Genomic DNA, 12,538 nt, shown 5'->3' on the forward strand with positions numbered 1-12,538 from the left:
TACTTTTTGCAGGTGGCTCTTATGTTGTGTGAATCCAGGCTGCTATACTCTGTAGCGAGGGAAGAAATCCAGGGTCTGTCATTACTTTTAGTGAGTGCTTCAAGGGGACAAGGCAACTGTATAGAAACTACTGTAAGATTTTGAGTATAGCAAAGAGTAAAGCGTCGGCTTTGATGTCTTGGCTTATTAGAGAACATAGAAATGAAAAAGAGCCTCAGTACATACTTCCTCTGGTGACTTTTATTTTTAAGCACTTGCATTGCTTTGATTGTATTATCTGAAGCAATGCTTCAGTTTTGGAGTGTGTGTTGGGCAGCAGTAGCTAACTGATACAAAGCTAGTTCTATTGTTTTCTCTTTAGTTATGTCTATTGCTGATATGTTATATGTCTTGAGCCTAATTGTCATTTAAAATGACTTCAAAAAGTTTATACTATGATTCTGCATGGAATGAGAGTTGTCACTGATACCAAAAGGCAACAATAGAATGGTGGGGTTCCCTTTTGTAGCAGTAAAGCAAATGTTCACCTCTGAAGAAATGACCACAGTTCCATATTCTCTTGTGTGGATAGAGGCTTTATGTGCCCAGAGAGAGGAAACTGCTGTTTTATACTGAGAGGCATGTGAATGGACTGCCTAGTGCAGGCTGAGCCGTGCAGCTGAAGGCGGGAGAAATCATTAAAAGCCTCAGAAGAAAGGGAAGTAATTACCAGCCAGAAAAAAGTTGGCATGACTGGTTCATGCACCACACAAGGCTGTCACTAGGCACTGTGTCATAAAATAATTGGCAGTATTTTTTCTTAGTGCCACACAAAATCATGGTACTTGAGAATTTGACAGAACAGAACATCATTTATGTATACATCTCCCCCACTAGACCACTAGCCCATGAAGGGACTTTGACTTTTGTGGCACAAGGCTGAGAATTTGGGTACATGACTGCACAGACACAAGAGATCTCAGCAGCCAGAATGTCAGATGAGGAGTCACAACCTTAATACCCATTCTTCCTTAGGTGACTTTTTAAGAGACCAAGACCATCTCGTCACTTCTACAAAGTTTTTCTAAATTCTAAGGAGGCAAATCAAAATATTATTCAATAGATGTTTAATATTCACTATGTATTTTTATGGCTAGAATATCATTTAGAGTTCATTTCATATTATACTTTGACCTGTGTAAAAGCATGCTCAGTGTACTTATACCTGTGTTACATGAGTTTGCATGTAATTTACTATTTTAAATGCTTACTGAGACTCATCACCATTGTAGTCTTGCTATTGTGATACATTATTATTTGTATTTGGTTTATTTGCTATTACACCCTTGATTGAGAATACATCATCTAACTCTAATATTGTTCCTGTGGGAATTAGCACCTTTGTGGCATGGTTTCCAAGGATATATTTTGTGGTGTGAGGTAGGGACTGCCAGCATCCTAATATGATTTCTATCTGTCATCACGAATGAACTATAAACCAGAAAGAAATAGATGGTGTTTCTTCTGCTTATGGGGGCGAGGAGATGGCTTCATGGAAAGCACACTGAACTGCAGTTTCAAAGATGCATTCTGTCCCTTGCTCTGCCACTGGCTTTCTCTGCATATGACCTGGGACCAGACACTGAATCTTTTTGGAACTGGAACTACGACATCCCCTGTCAAGCAATGAGGTTAAACTAACAGGCTCTAAATTTTCTCCTAGTTTTAACAGACTGTCATTCAAACTTTAGCTCTGGCAAAGTCTTTAAAAAATTGGCATTGATGTCATAATAACCTGTGCCATTGTCACCAGTCATCATTATTATTGCCGGACTCCAGTGGAGGTACTGAGAAGCTGAAAGGGGCCCCAGGTCAGCAGGAGGGAAGGACCCACCATCCCCGCCCTCTTTGGGAAGGACCCCCATCCCCGCCCTCTTTGGGAAGGACCCACCATCCCTGCCCTCTTTGGGAAGGACCCACCATCCCCGCCCTCTTTGGGAAGGACCCCCATCCCCGCCCTCTTTGGGAAGGACCCACCATCCCCGCCCTCTTTGGGAAGGACCCACCATCCCCGCCCTCTTTGGGAAGGACCCACCATCACTGCCTTCTTTGGGAAGCCTTCCTCAGATCGTCCCAGAAGAAAATGCCTCCCTCTTCTCTGCTTCCTTTTTGTTCACACCTTCTATTGTGGCACTTCTCACCCAGCACTGGGAATACTGGTTCACGTATGTGTCTCCCTAACCACAGTCTGCATGGCCAAAGGCAGAGGCTGTGTCCTGGGTGCCTAGGATATATGAGTGGGAGAGGAGCAACTATCCTTTAAAAAAAAGATAATGCAAAAGTTCTTATGAGTTTTTCTGATAAATAATATCACTATCCTTATTAACTATTAAGACCTATTCTTTTAATTTTTCTAAAGCAGATATGCCCAGTGATGTCCCAGGATCAAGTGGACTCTCACAATGTGTTTTTCATCTTCTTTTTAAAAATTTGAGTGCCATTAACCAAATGGAAGATTGCATACAGAAGTATAAATTTCTGGATTTTTCTCAAAAATATTGACAGCTTGGTCAATTCTGGGCCTATATTCAGCAGGGCCACCACTGGCCCATATGGTAACTTTGTGCAAATTATAAAAAGGTACCCCTTCCTCCAGGCAGGGACCATGGCTTGGTGAGGGGAGTGTGGGCCACCAGTCAGCCCCTCACACCCCCATGGCTCGCTGCCCTTGGACAGGCCACAGCGGCCACACATGCCTGGTCTGGCTCTGCCATAACTTAACCAGCTGGCAGCGAGTAGCTGATGCCTTTTTAAAAAAGGAATGTGTACTCCGTTTCTCACTGTATCCTCTGCAGAAGGCGCTAGAGTACTTACTCTATGTGTAATGGAAGCTCATGAAAACCATGACTGGTGGGATCTGACGTCGTTTTAAAAATTAGGTTCTACATAAGTTGCCATCAGCGAGTCTTTGGGGAACCACAAAAGTGAGTGGAGACATTTAACACGACTCTCTCATTGTCTGGAGCGAGGTACTGTGGGTAGCATATCTGAGTGATGACTCGTGCACCCATAAAATAATTACTTACAAAGGTAAGTACAAACACAAAGGTAGTGAAACAAAAACAGCTATGTTGCCTGTCCTGTCAGACATTTAAATCTCTGTGTTTGAGAGTGCTAAGTCCCCTAATGATGAATGATGTGTCCTTACTGTCATGATTGCTGTTTAACTTTATTTCGCCAGGCTTTCTCTTTGACATCATTGCCCTGTGCTGACAGTCCTTACAGGGCTCTAACAAGTAGAATTCAGGAAAGGAAGGGCGTTTAGTTCTTCATGCCCGTGCTGATTCCATTCTGGTACAGCACCCAGGTTCAGTTTTGAAAACAGTTGGCAACAAGGAGAAAGTCTTGGGCTTGGTAGCTGCCTACCAAGATTTCAAGAGCTTGGGCAAAGGTAGGAGGGCCACAGGAAGTCATAGAAGTCACGGTTTTCATGAGCTTCCATCACACGTACTCTAGTGCCCTCTTCAGAGGGTACAGTAGTGAGAAATGGAGAACACATCCCTCTTTAAACAAGGTATCAGCTAATCAGCTCCAGCTGGTTAACACACGGTGTAGTGGTCAGATATGGGTTTTAATCCAACTCTTGCCACTTATTTGCTGAACCATCTTGAAAGTTATAACATCTCTGGATCTCAATTTACCTATCTATAAAATGGGGTAATTTTCCTACCTCACAGAATAGTTCAGAAAAGCGAATTGAGAAAATCTATCTAAAACAGTTTCTCAACAAATACTATTTTTCTTCTTCTCTCTAAACTCATCTTTTTCTCCCAACCTAAATAGCAATGTCAAAAATTTATTCAGCTTTTCATTCTCCTCCTAGAGATAAGACACCCTGTCAATATCACTGAGGGATGTAATGCATAGACTTATATTCAGAATAAGGTGTAATTAAGCACCTGATAATTGACAAAGGTCTATTGCGTGTTTGCTATGTAGAAGACATTGGACAAGCTACACGGAGCTGGAGGACCCAGGGTCTTCCCCGGAAGGGTTCACACCTAGCTGAGGACCAACAGAAAAATCTTTAAAGTATGATAAAGCAGGACAGGCTAATTGTACTAATTTAAATCCCATCAGTTCTATATGGAACTTCCTGTTTCCCCTGACCCTGAATTATACATATTTTTTAGTCATTGTCAAGTTCAGAGGGGAAAAAAATTATTTGATTACTAGTAAGGTTAAATATATAATTGTCATTTAGAATTCTTTTGTCTATTGCTGATACATATCTTCTGCCTATTTTCTTCCTAGGGATGTTTACGTTGTTTCTATTGTTTGCTGTTTACTTGTTGGTTTTGTTGGTGGTGGTTTGTAAATGCAGAGGTTTTATATTTCCTTTTTTTTATATAATTTTATTTTTTTAATGGGGTGACATCAATAAATCAGGATACATATATTCAAAGATAACAAGTCCAGGTTATCTTGTCATTCAATTATGTTGCATACCCACCACCCAAAGTCAGATTGTCCTCTGTCACCTTCTATCTTGTTTTCTTTGTGCCCCTCCCCACCCCCTTTCCCTCTCCCATTCCCCCCTCCCCCCCGTAACCAACACATTCTTATCAATGTCTCTTAGTTTCACTATTATGTCCCACCTACGTATGGAATAATACAGCTCCTGGTTTTTTCTGATTTACTTATTTCGCTTCGTATCATGTTATCAAGATCCCACCATTTTGCTGTAAATGTTCCGATGTCATCATTTCTTATGGCTGAGTAGTATTCCATAGTGTATATGTGCCACATCTTCTTTATCTAGTCATCTATTGATGGGCTTTTTGGTTGTTTCCATGTCCTGGCCACTGTGAACAATGCTGCAATAAACATGGGGCTGCATGTGTCTTTACATATCAATGTTTCTGAGTTTTTGGGATATATACCCAGTAGAGGGATTGCTGGGTTATAAGGTAGTTCTATTTTCAGTTTTTTGAGGAACCACCATACTTTCTTCCATAATGGTTGTACTACTTTACATTCCCACCAACAGTGTATGAGGGTTCCTTTTTCTCCACAGCCTCTCCAACATTTGCTATTACCTGACTTGCTAATAACAGCTAATCGAACAGGTGTGAGGTGGTATCTCATTGCCGTTTTGATTTGCATTTCTCTAATAGCTAAAGAAGATGAGCATCTTTTCATATATCTGTTGGCCATTTGTATTTCTTCCTGGGAGAAGTGTCTATTCATATCCTCTTCCCATTTTTTTATTGGATTGTTTGTTTGTTTGTTGTTGAGTTTTATGAGTTCTTTGTATATTTTGGATATTAGGCCCTTATCTGAGCTGTTGTTTGAAAAAATCATTTCCCATTTAGTTGGCTTTCTGTTTATTTTGTTATCAGTTTCTCTTGCTGAGCAAAAACTTCTTAGTCTGATGTAGTCCCATTCATTAATTTTTGCCTTCACTTCTCTTGCCTGTGGAGTCAAATTCATAAAATGCTCTTTAAAACCCAGGTCCATGAGTTGAGTACCTATGTCTTCTTCTATGTACTTAATTGTTTCAGGTCTTATGTTTAGATCTTTGATCCATTTTGAGTTAATTTTTGTACAGGGGGAGAGACTGTAGTCCAGTTTCATTCTTTTGCATGTGGCTTTCCAGTTTTCCCAGCACCATTTATTGAAGAGGCTTTCTTTTCTCCATTGTGTGTTGTTGGCCCCTTTATCAAAAATTATTTGACTATATATATGTGGTTTTATTTCTGGACTTTCTATTCTGTTCCATTGGTCTGAGTGTCTATTTTTCTGCCAATACCATGCTGTTTTGATTGTCGTGGCCTTATAATAGAGTTTGAAGTCAGGTATTGTAATGCCCCCAGCTTCATTCTTTTTCTTTAGGATTGCTTTGGCTATTCGGGGTTTTTTATAGTTCCATATAAATCTGATGATTTTTTGCTCTATTACTTTAAAAAATGTCATTGGAAGTTTGATGGGAATTGCATTAAATTTGTATATTGCTTTGGGTAATATAGCCATCTTGATTATATTTATTCTTCCTAGCCAAGAACAAGGTATATTCTTCCATCTCATTATATCTTTTTCGATTTCCCTTAACAATGGTTTATAGTTTTCATTATATAAGTCCTTTACATTCTTTGTTATGTTTATTCCTAAGTATTTTATTTTTTTTGTTGCAATCGTGAAGGGGATTATTCTTTTGAGTTCCTTCTCAGTTGTTTCATTGTTGGCATATAGAAAGGCTATTGACCTCTGTATGTTAATTTTGTATCCTGCGACCTTACTGTATTGGCTTATTGTTTCTAGTAGTCTTTTTGTGGATTCTTTGGGGTTTTCGATGTATAGGATCATATCATCTGCAAAAAGTGATACCTTTACTTCTTCTTTTCCGATATGGATGCCTTTTATTTCTTTGTCTTGTCTGATTGCTCTGGCTAGAACCTCTAGTACCACATTAAATAAGAGTGGAGAGAGTGGACAACCCTGTCTTGTTCCTGATTTAAGGGGGAAAGCCTTCAGTTTAGTGCCATTTAATATGATGTTAGCTGATGGTTTATCATATATGGCCTTTATCATGTTGAGATATTTTCCTTCTATACCCATTTTGTTGAGAGTCTTAAACATAAAATTGTGTTGTATTTTATCGAAAGCCTTTTCTGCGTCTATTGATAAGATCATGTGTTTTTTGTTCTTTGTTTTGTTGATATGGTGTATTACATTAACCGTTTTACGTATGTTGAACCATCCTTGAGATTCTGGGATGAATCCCACTTGATCATGATGTATTATTTTTTTAATATGTTGTTGTATTCGATTTGCTAGTATTTTGTTTAGTATTTTAGCATCTGTATTCATTAGAGATATTGGTCTGTAGTTTTCTCTTTTTGTGCCATCCTTGCCTGGTTTTGGGATGAGGGTTATGTTGGCCTCATAAAATGTGTTTGGAAGTATTGCTTCTTCTTCAGTTTTTTGGAAGACTTTGAGTAGAATAGGAACCAAGTCTTCTTTGAATGTTTGATAAAATTCGCTGGTATAGCCGTCAGGGCCTGGACTTCTATTTTTGGGGAGGTTTTTAATGGTTTTTTCTATTTCTTCTCTACTGATAGGTCTGTTTAGGCTTTCTGCTTCTTCTTGACTCAGTCTAGGAAGGTTGTATTTTTCTAGGAATTTATCCATTTCTTCTAGGTTGTTGAATTTAGTGGCATAAAGTTTTTCATAGTATTCTACAATAATTCTTTGTATATCTACGGTGTCCGTGGTGATTTCTCCTCTTTCATTTTGGATTTTGTTTATATGAGTTCTTTCTCTTTTTTCCTTGGTAAGTCTTGCCAAGGGTTTGTCAATTTTGTTGATCTTTTCAAAGAACCAGCTCCTTGTTCTATTAATTTTTTCTATAGTTTTTCTGTTCTCTAATTCATTTATTTCTGCTCTGATTTTTATTATCTCCTTTCTTCGGCTGGTTTTGGGTTGTCTTTGTTCTTCTTTTTCTAGTTCCTTAAGGTGTGAAGTTAAGTGGTTCACTTGGGCTCTCTCTTGTTTGTTCATATATGCCTGAAGTGATATGAACTTCCCTCTTATCACTGCTTTTGCTGCATCCCATAGATTCTGATATGTCGTATTGTCATTTTCATTAGTCTGTATATATCTTTTGATCTCTGCCATTCATTTTTTAAAAGTATGTTGATCCATTCATTTTTTAAAAGTATGTTGTTTAGTTTCCACATTTTTGTGGGATTTTTTTCCTCTTTTTTTGCAGTTGAATTCTAGTTTCAAGGCTTTATGATCAGAAAATATGCTTGGTACAACTTCAATTTTTCTGAATTTGCTGATGTTGTTTTTGTGGCCCAACATATGGTCAATTCTTGAGAATGATCCATGTACACTGGAGAAAAATGTATACTCAGTCACTTTGGGATGAAATGTCCTGTAGATGTCTATCATATCCAGGTGCTCTAGTGTTTTGTTTAAGGCCACTATGTCTTTGTTGATTCTCTGTTTGGATGACCGATCTAGAGCCGTCAGCGGTGTATTGAGGTCTCCAAGTATGATTGTATTTTTGTCAGTTTTTGTTTTAAGATCAATAAGTAGCTGTCTTATATATTTTGGTGCTCCTTGGTTTGGTGCATATATATTAAGAATTGTTATGTCTTCTTGATTCAGTGTCCCCTTAGCCATTATGAAATGGCCATTTTTGTCTCTGAGTACTTTTCCTGTCTTGTAGTCAGCATTATCCGATATGAGTATTGCTACACCTGCTTTTTTTTGGATGTTATTTGCTTGGAGTATTGTTTTCCAGCCTTTCACTTTGAATTTGTTTTTATCCTTGTTACTTAGATGAGTTTCCTGTAGGCAGCATACAGTTGGATTTTCTTTTTTAATCCATTCTGCTACTCTGTGCCTTTTTATTGGTGAGTTTAATCTGTTTACATTTAGTGTAATTATTGATACTTGTGAGTTCCCTATTGCCATTTTATATCTTGCTTTCTGTTAGTTTTGTGTCTTGTTTGATCCTTCTCTTTCGTTTTTCTATCTTTTGTTTTTATTTGTTTGTATTCCATACATCTTTCCTCTGTTGCTATCTTTTTTATCTCATGTGCTTCTGTGGTGGTTTTTTCAATGGTGGTTACCTTTGAGTAATGAAAAGGATCCCTACCCTGTTCATTGTAGTAAACTATTTTGTGAGTACTTTTGCACTCCATCGTCCTTTGCTACTGTTAATCTCCATCTTCTCCCCCTCTTTCTTTTTGTTGTTGTCACAGTTTAAATTTGGTTTTATTGTGTTCTTCTTGGAGCTTTTACTTGTGGCTCTGTTTTTTTTTTGTTATTTGTATCTGATTGGAGAACCCCCTTTAGTAATTCCTGGAGTGGGGGTTTTCTGATGATAAATTCCCTCATCTTTTCTGTATCTGTGAATGTTTTTATTTTTCCTTCATATTTGAAGGATAGCTTTGATGGGTATAGTATTCGTGGCTGAAAGTTCCTCTCTTTCAGGACTTTAAATATTGAGGTCCACTCTCTTCTAGCTTGTAGAGTTTCTGCTGAGAAATCTGATGATAATCTAATGGGCCTTCCTTTATATGTTGTGTTCTTCTTTTCCCTGGCTGCCTTGAGAATTTTTTCTTTGCTGTTGGTTTGTGTCAATTTCATTATGATATGCCTTGGAGTAGATTTGTTGGGGTTAAGAAAACTTGGAGTTCTGTTTGCTTCTTGAACTTGAGGCTTTAGTTCTTTCCACAGGCTTGGGAAGTTCTCATCTATTATTTGTTTGAGTATGTTCTCCATTCCATTTTCTCTCTCTTCTCCCTCTGATATACCTATTATTCTTATGTTATTCTTTTTGATGGAGTCAGATAATTCTTGTAGGGCTATCTCATTTTTTTTAATTTTTGAGTCTCTTTCTTCTTCTCTCTGTTGTGCCTCAAGTTGCTTGTCTTCTATTTCACTAATCCTCTCTTCTATCTGACCTGTTCTATTAGCTAAGCTTGTTACTTCGTTTTTCAGCTCGTGAATTGAGTTTTTCATCTCTGTTTGATTTTTTTTATAGTTTCAATTTCCTTGGACATATATTCTTTGTGTTCATTGAGTTGTTTTCTGAGCTCCCTAAATTGCCTTTCTGTGTTTTTTTGTATATCTCGGAGGATTTTTAGGATTTCTATCTTGAATTCTCTGTCATTTAGCTCCAAGGTTTCCAATATATTAAATTTTTTCTCCATAGATTTTTCCTCATCTAGCTGTGTTACCTCTCTTTCTTTTGTATCCATGATATTCGATTTTCTCTTCCTTAATGGCATCTGAGGGTGCTTTTGTTGATAGTATTAATGAGATTTAATAAAGAATAAAAAGTTTTAAAAAAATAATAAAAAAAATAAAAAATTGAAAAGAGTTGTTTTTTTAAAAAAAATTAATAATGAAATAAAGAAAAATAAAATAAAATTAAAATAAAAAAAAAAGGAAATTATTCCCCCCCTCCTTTTTTCCTCTTCTCTCCTCTCCCCTCTTTCTTGAGAAAATTTTGTGGTGGACTGTGAATTATAACAAACAATGCCTGTGATGGAGGGCCTGAATTGGGGAAAAGTAATAAAGGGGCAAAAAAAAAAAAAAAAAAAAAAAAGAAAAAAAAAAAGAGCATATGGACCCACAAAAAGCAAATAAGGAAAAAATTTGGGTCAAGAATAAAATGATTTGCTTTTAGGTGTTGGTTGTCTAAGAGTTATGGGAGGAATAAGAGGAAAACGGAAAAATGGGGGAACAAATTAAAAAATTACTATTGTATTTAGTGGAACAAGAACTAGATAATATGGAGAGCCAGGGATGGGAGCACTGCTAGTGAGTTAAAAAGGTGAAGTAAAAAACCCCCCAAAATGCCACAAACATAAGTTTGAGTCCCAGATAAGATAATTTGTTTGTTATTGAGGTTTGAATGAGAGGAGATGTAAAGGAGAAAGGAAGAAACTAATATAGAGGGAGAAAAGAAAGAGAGAGAGAGAAAAAAAGAGGGAACCACTAAAAGAAGAAAAAAGAAAGGAGAGAGAGAGAGAGAGAGTTAAGGGTTTTAGAGTGCAACCCTCATAGAGAGAAAGGAAGAGAAGAGAAAAGATAATGGGAGATGTAACACTTATGGGTAGTGTAGTTCAAGGAGAGGAGAGAGTAAGACCGTTAGAGAGTTAATCGGCCAAATTGGAGGAGGAAAAAAAAGTATCAAGAATGAAGATAAGAGAAACAAACGAACAAATATAATAAAATGGGATAGGTTATAAAGTCTGCAGATTATTCTTGATTTTGAGCGGTTATCTTCTTGCTTTTTCTTTTCTCTCCCTCTTCCTGGTCGGTGACTCTGTACCCCGGGTTCTGCCCCTTTGGCACGCTCAGGTAGAGGTTTGCAGCTGTTAAGTCTCTATGGCAATGTCATGTATTGTGCTTTAGTCTCGTTGGCAGTCGAAGCTCATTAGCATTTATAGGCTCTGCCAGTGAGAGAGTCCGTGTTCCTGGAGCCTTTCTCCTAGTCTTTCCTTCCTCAATTAGTAGCCTGATAATCCAGCTATGGGGTTGCTGCTGCCTCTGCCTGGATAGTAAGAGGCTCAAAGAGCTGGCAACTCCCCACTCTATTTCCACTCAGCACAGGGCTCTGGGTAAGGCTCAGTCAGTCAGAGCTGCTAGCATAATCAGGCGGGCTTTCCGCCCACTCAAAGACCTCTGGCTCTGCCACTCTGTCCGGTAACACAAGCGGGCGCCCACTTCCAGGGCGCTTGGAGGAAACTCTCACTCACTGTCTGCGACCAGGATATCCGGCCAGCAGTCTCACGCTCTGAGTGAAACCCCCAACCGCAGGGAAAAGTTGCAGCGTTGGAATTGAGTCTCGCTCCGTCCCCGTGCGCGGCTTTTGCAAGGCGCTGGGGAGGCTCAAGATTCCGCTTTGGCCCACACAAAGGCCCCCGACTCTGCCCCTTTGTGCGACAACACGGGCGCGCACTGCCGAGGCACTCGAAGGAATCGCTCACTCCTTATCTGCGCGCGCAAACCAGGATATGAGGCCAGCCATGCCTCCCTCCGAGTGAAACACCCTCCAGCACGGAAAATCTCCACCGTTGGAATTAGTTCTCACTCCCTCCCGTGCGTGGCTCTCCCAGGGCGCTGGGGCTGCCCAGAGACTCTGCCCTCGGCCCACAGAAAGGCCTCTGACCCTGCCTCTCCGCGGGGCAACACGGGCACCCACTCTCGGGGCCTAGGAAGAAATTCTCGCCCACTAACTGCGCACCGACCAGGAGACCGGGTAAAATGGCCACTCCGCTTGTCTTTCTTTGTTTGGGTTTGGCGCAAGTGTTAGCTTGTATTGCCCGGCTTGCCACAGGATCAGATTTTCCTCGGCTTGGATCTCCGTGCCACAGCCTGGTTCGGCCATTTGTGTCGCAGTCTGGATCTATTCACCCCCTTTGCCTGCCTCAGTTTCTATATTCACAGTTACCAGAGAAAGCCGCCCTGTTTAGGTTAGTGAGGAAGGCGGAGCATTTCTTACTCCCTATTTCCTTCGGGGTTTGGTTATATATTTAGCCAATTTTTCACTCAATCATACCTTTGGGTATATTGCGAAGCATCTGGAAGCTCCAAGTATAGGTTTTTCTGTTTCTGGTTGAAGATCTTGTTGAGTTTTGGGGGAGATTTATCGGTATTGCTTCCTACCCCGCCATTACTCTATATATTTTCAATTATTATATATTCCTTCATTATGACATTTTGTCTTTGTATCTTAAAAAAGATATTCCCCACCTTAAATCAAATTCAGATAAAAACATTCACCTTTATTTACTTCTGGTTCTTTTATAATTTTTTTTTTACACTTTGATATTTAACATACCTGGATTTATTTGATTGAGTGGTGTGGGGAAAGAACTAACTTTCTTTTCTTTTCCAGGTGCTGCCGGGTGTTCCCCAAACTATTGAACAATCTTTTTCTACACCCACTAATTTAAAAAGTAACTTTTTAAAATGCTATGTTCTTATATATAGCCACTTGGGTCTGTTTTTACAGCCTTTCATACATGAGTAT

General features: G+C 39.1%; 1 protein-coding gene across 4 annotated transcripts in view; it reads left to right on the forward strand.

The window, feature by feature from the left end:
- The window catches only part of SNX31 (sorting nexin 31), an 81,605-nt gene that overhangs the window by 44,165 nt on the left and 24,902 nt on the right, over positions 1-12,538 (forward strand). The window lies entirely within an intron of this gene.

Source organism: Saccopteryx bilineata, chromosome 3, assembly GCF_036850765.1.
Source record: "Saccopteryx bilineata isolate mSacBil1 chromosome 3, mSacBil1_pri_phased_curated, whole genome shotgun sequence".
In the NCBI taxonomy this organism is placed as follows: Eukaryota; Metazoa; Chordata; class Mammalia; order Chiroptera; family Emballonuridae; genus Saccopteryx; species Saccopteryx bilineata.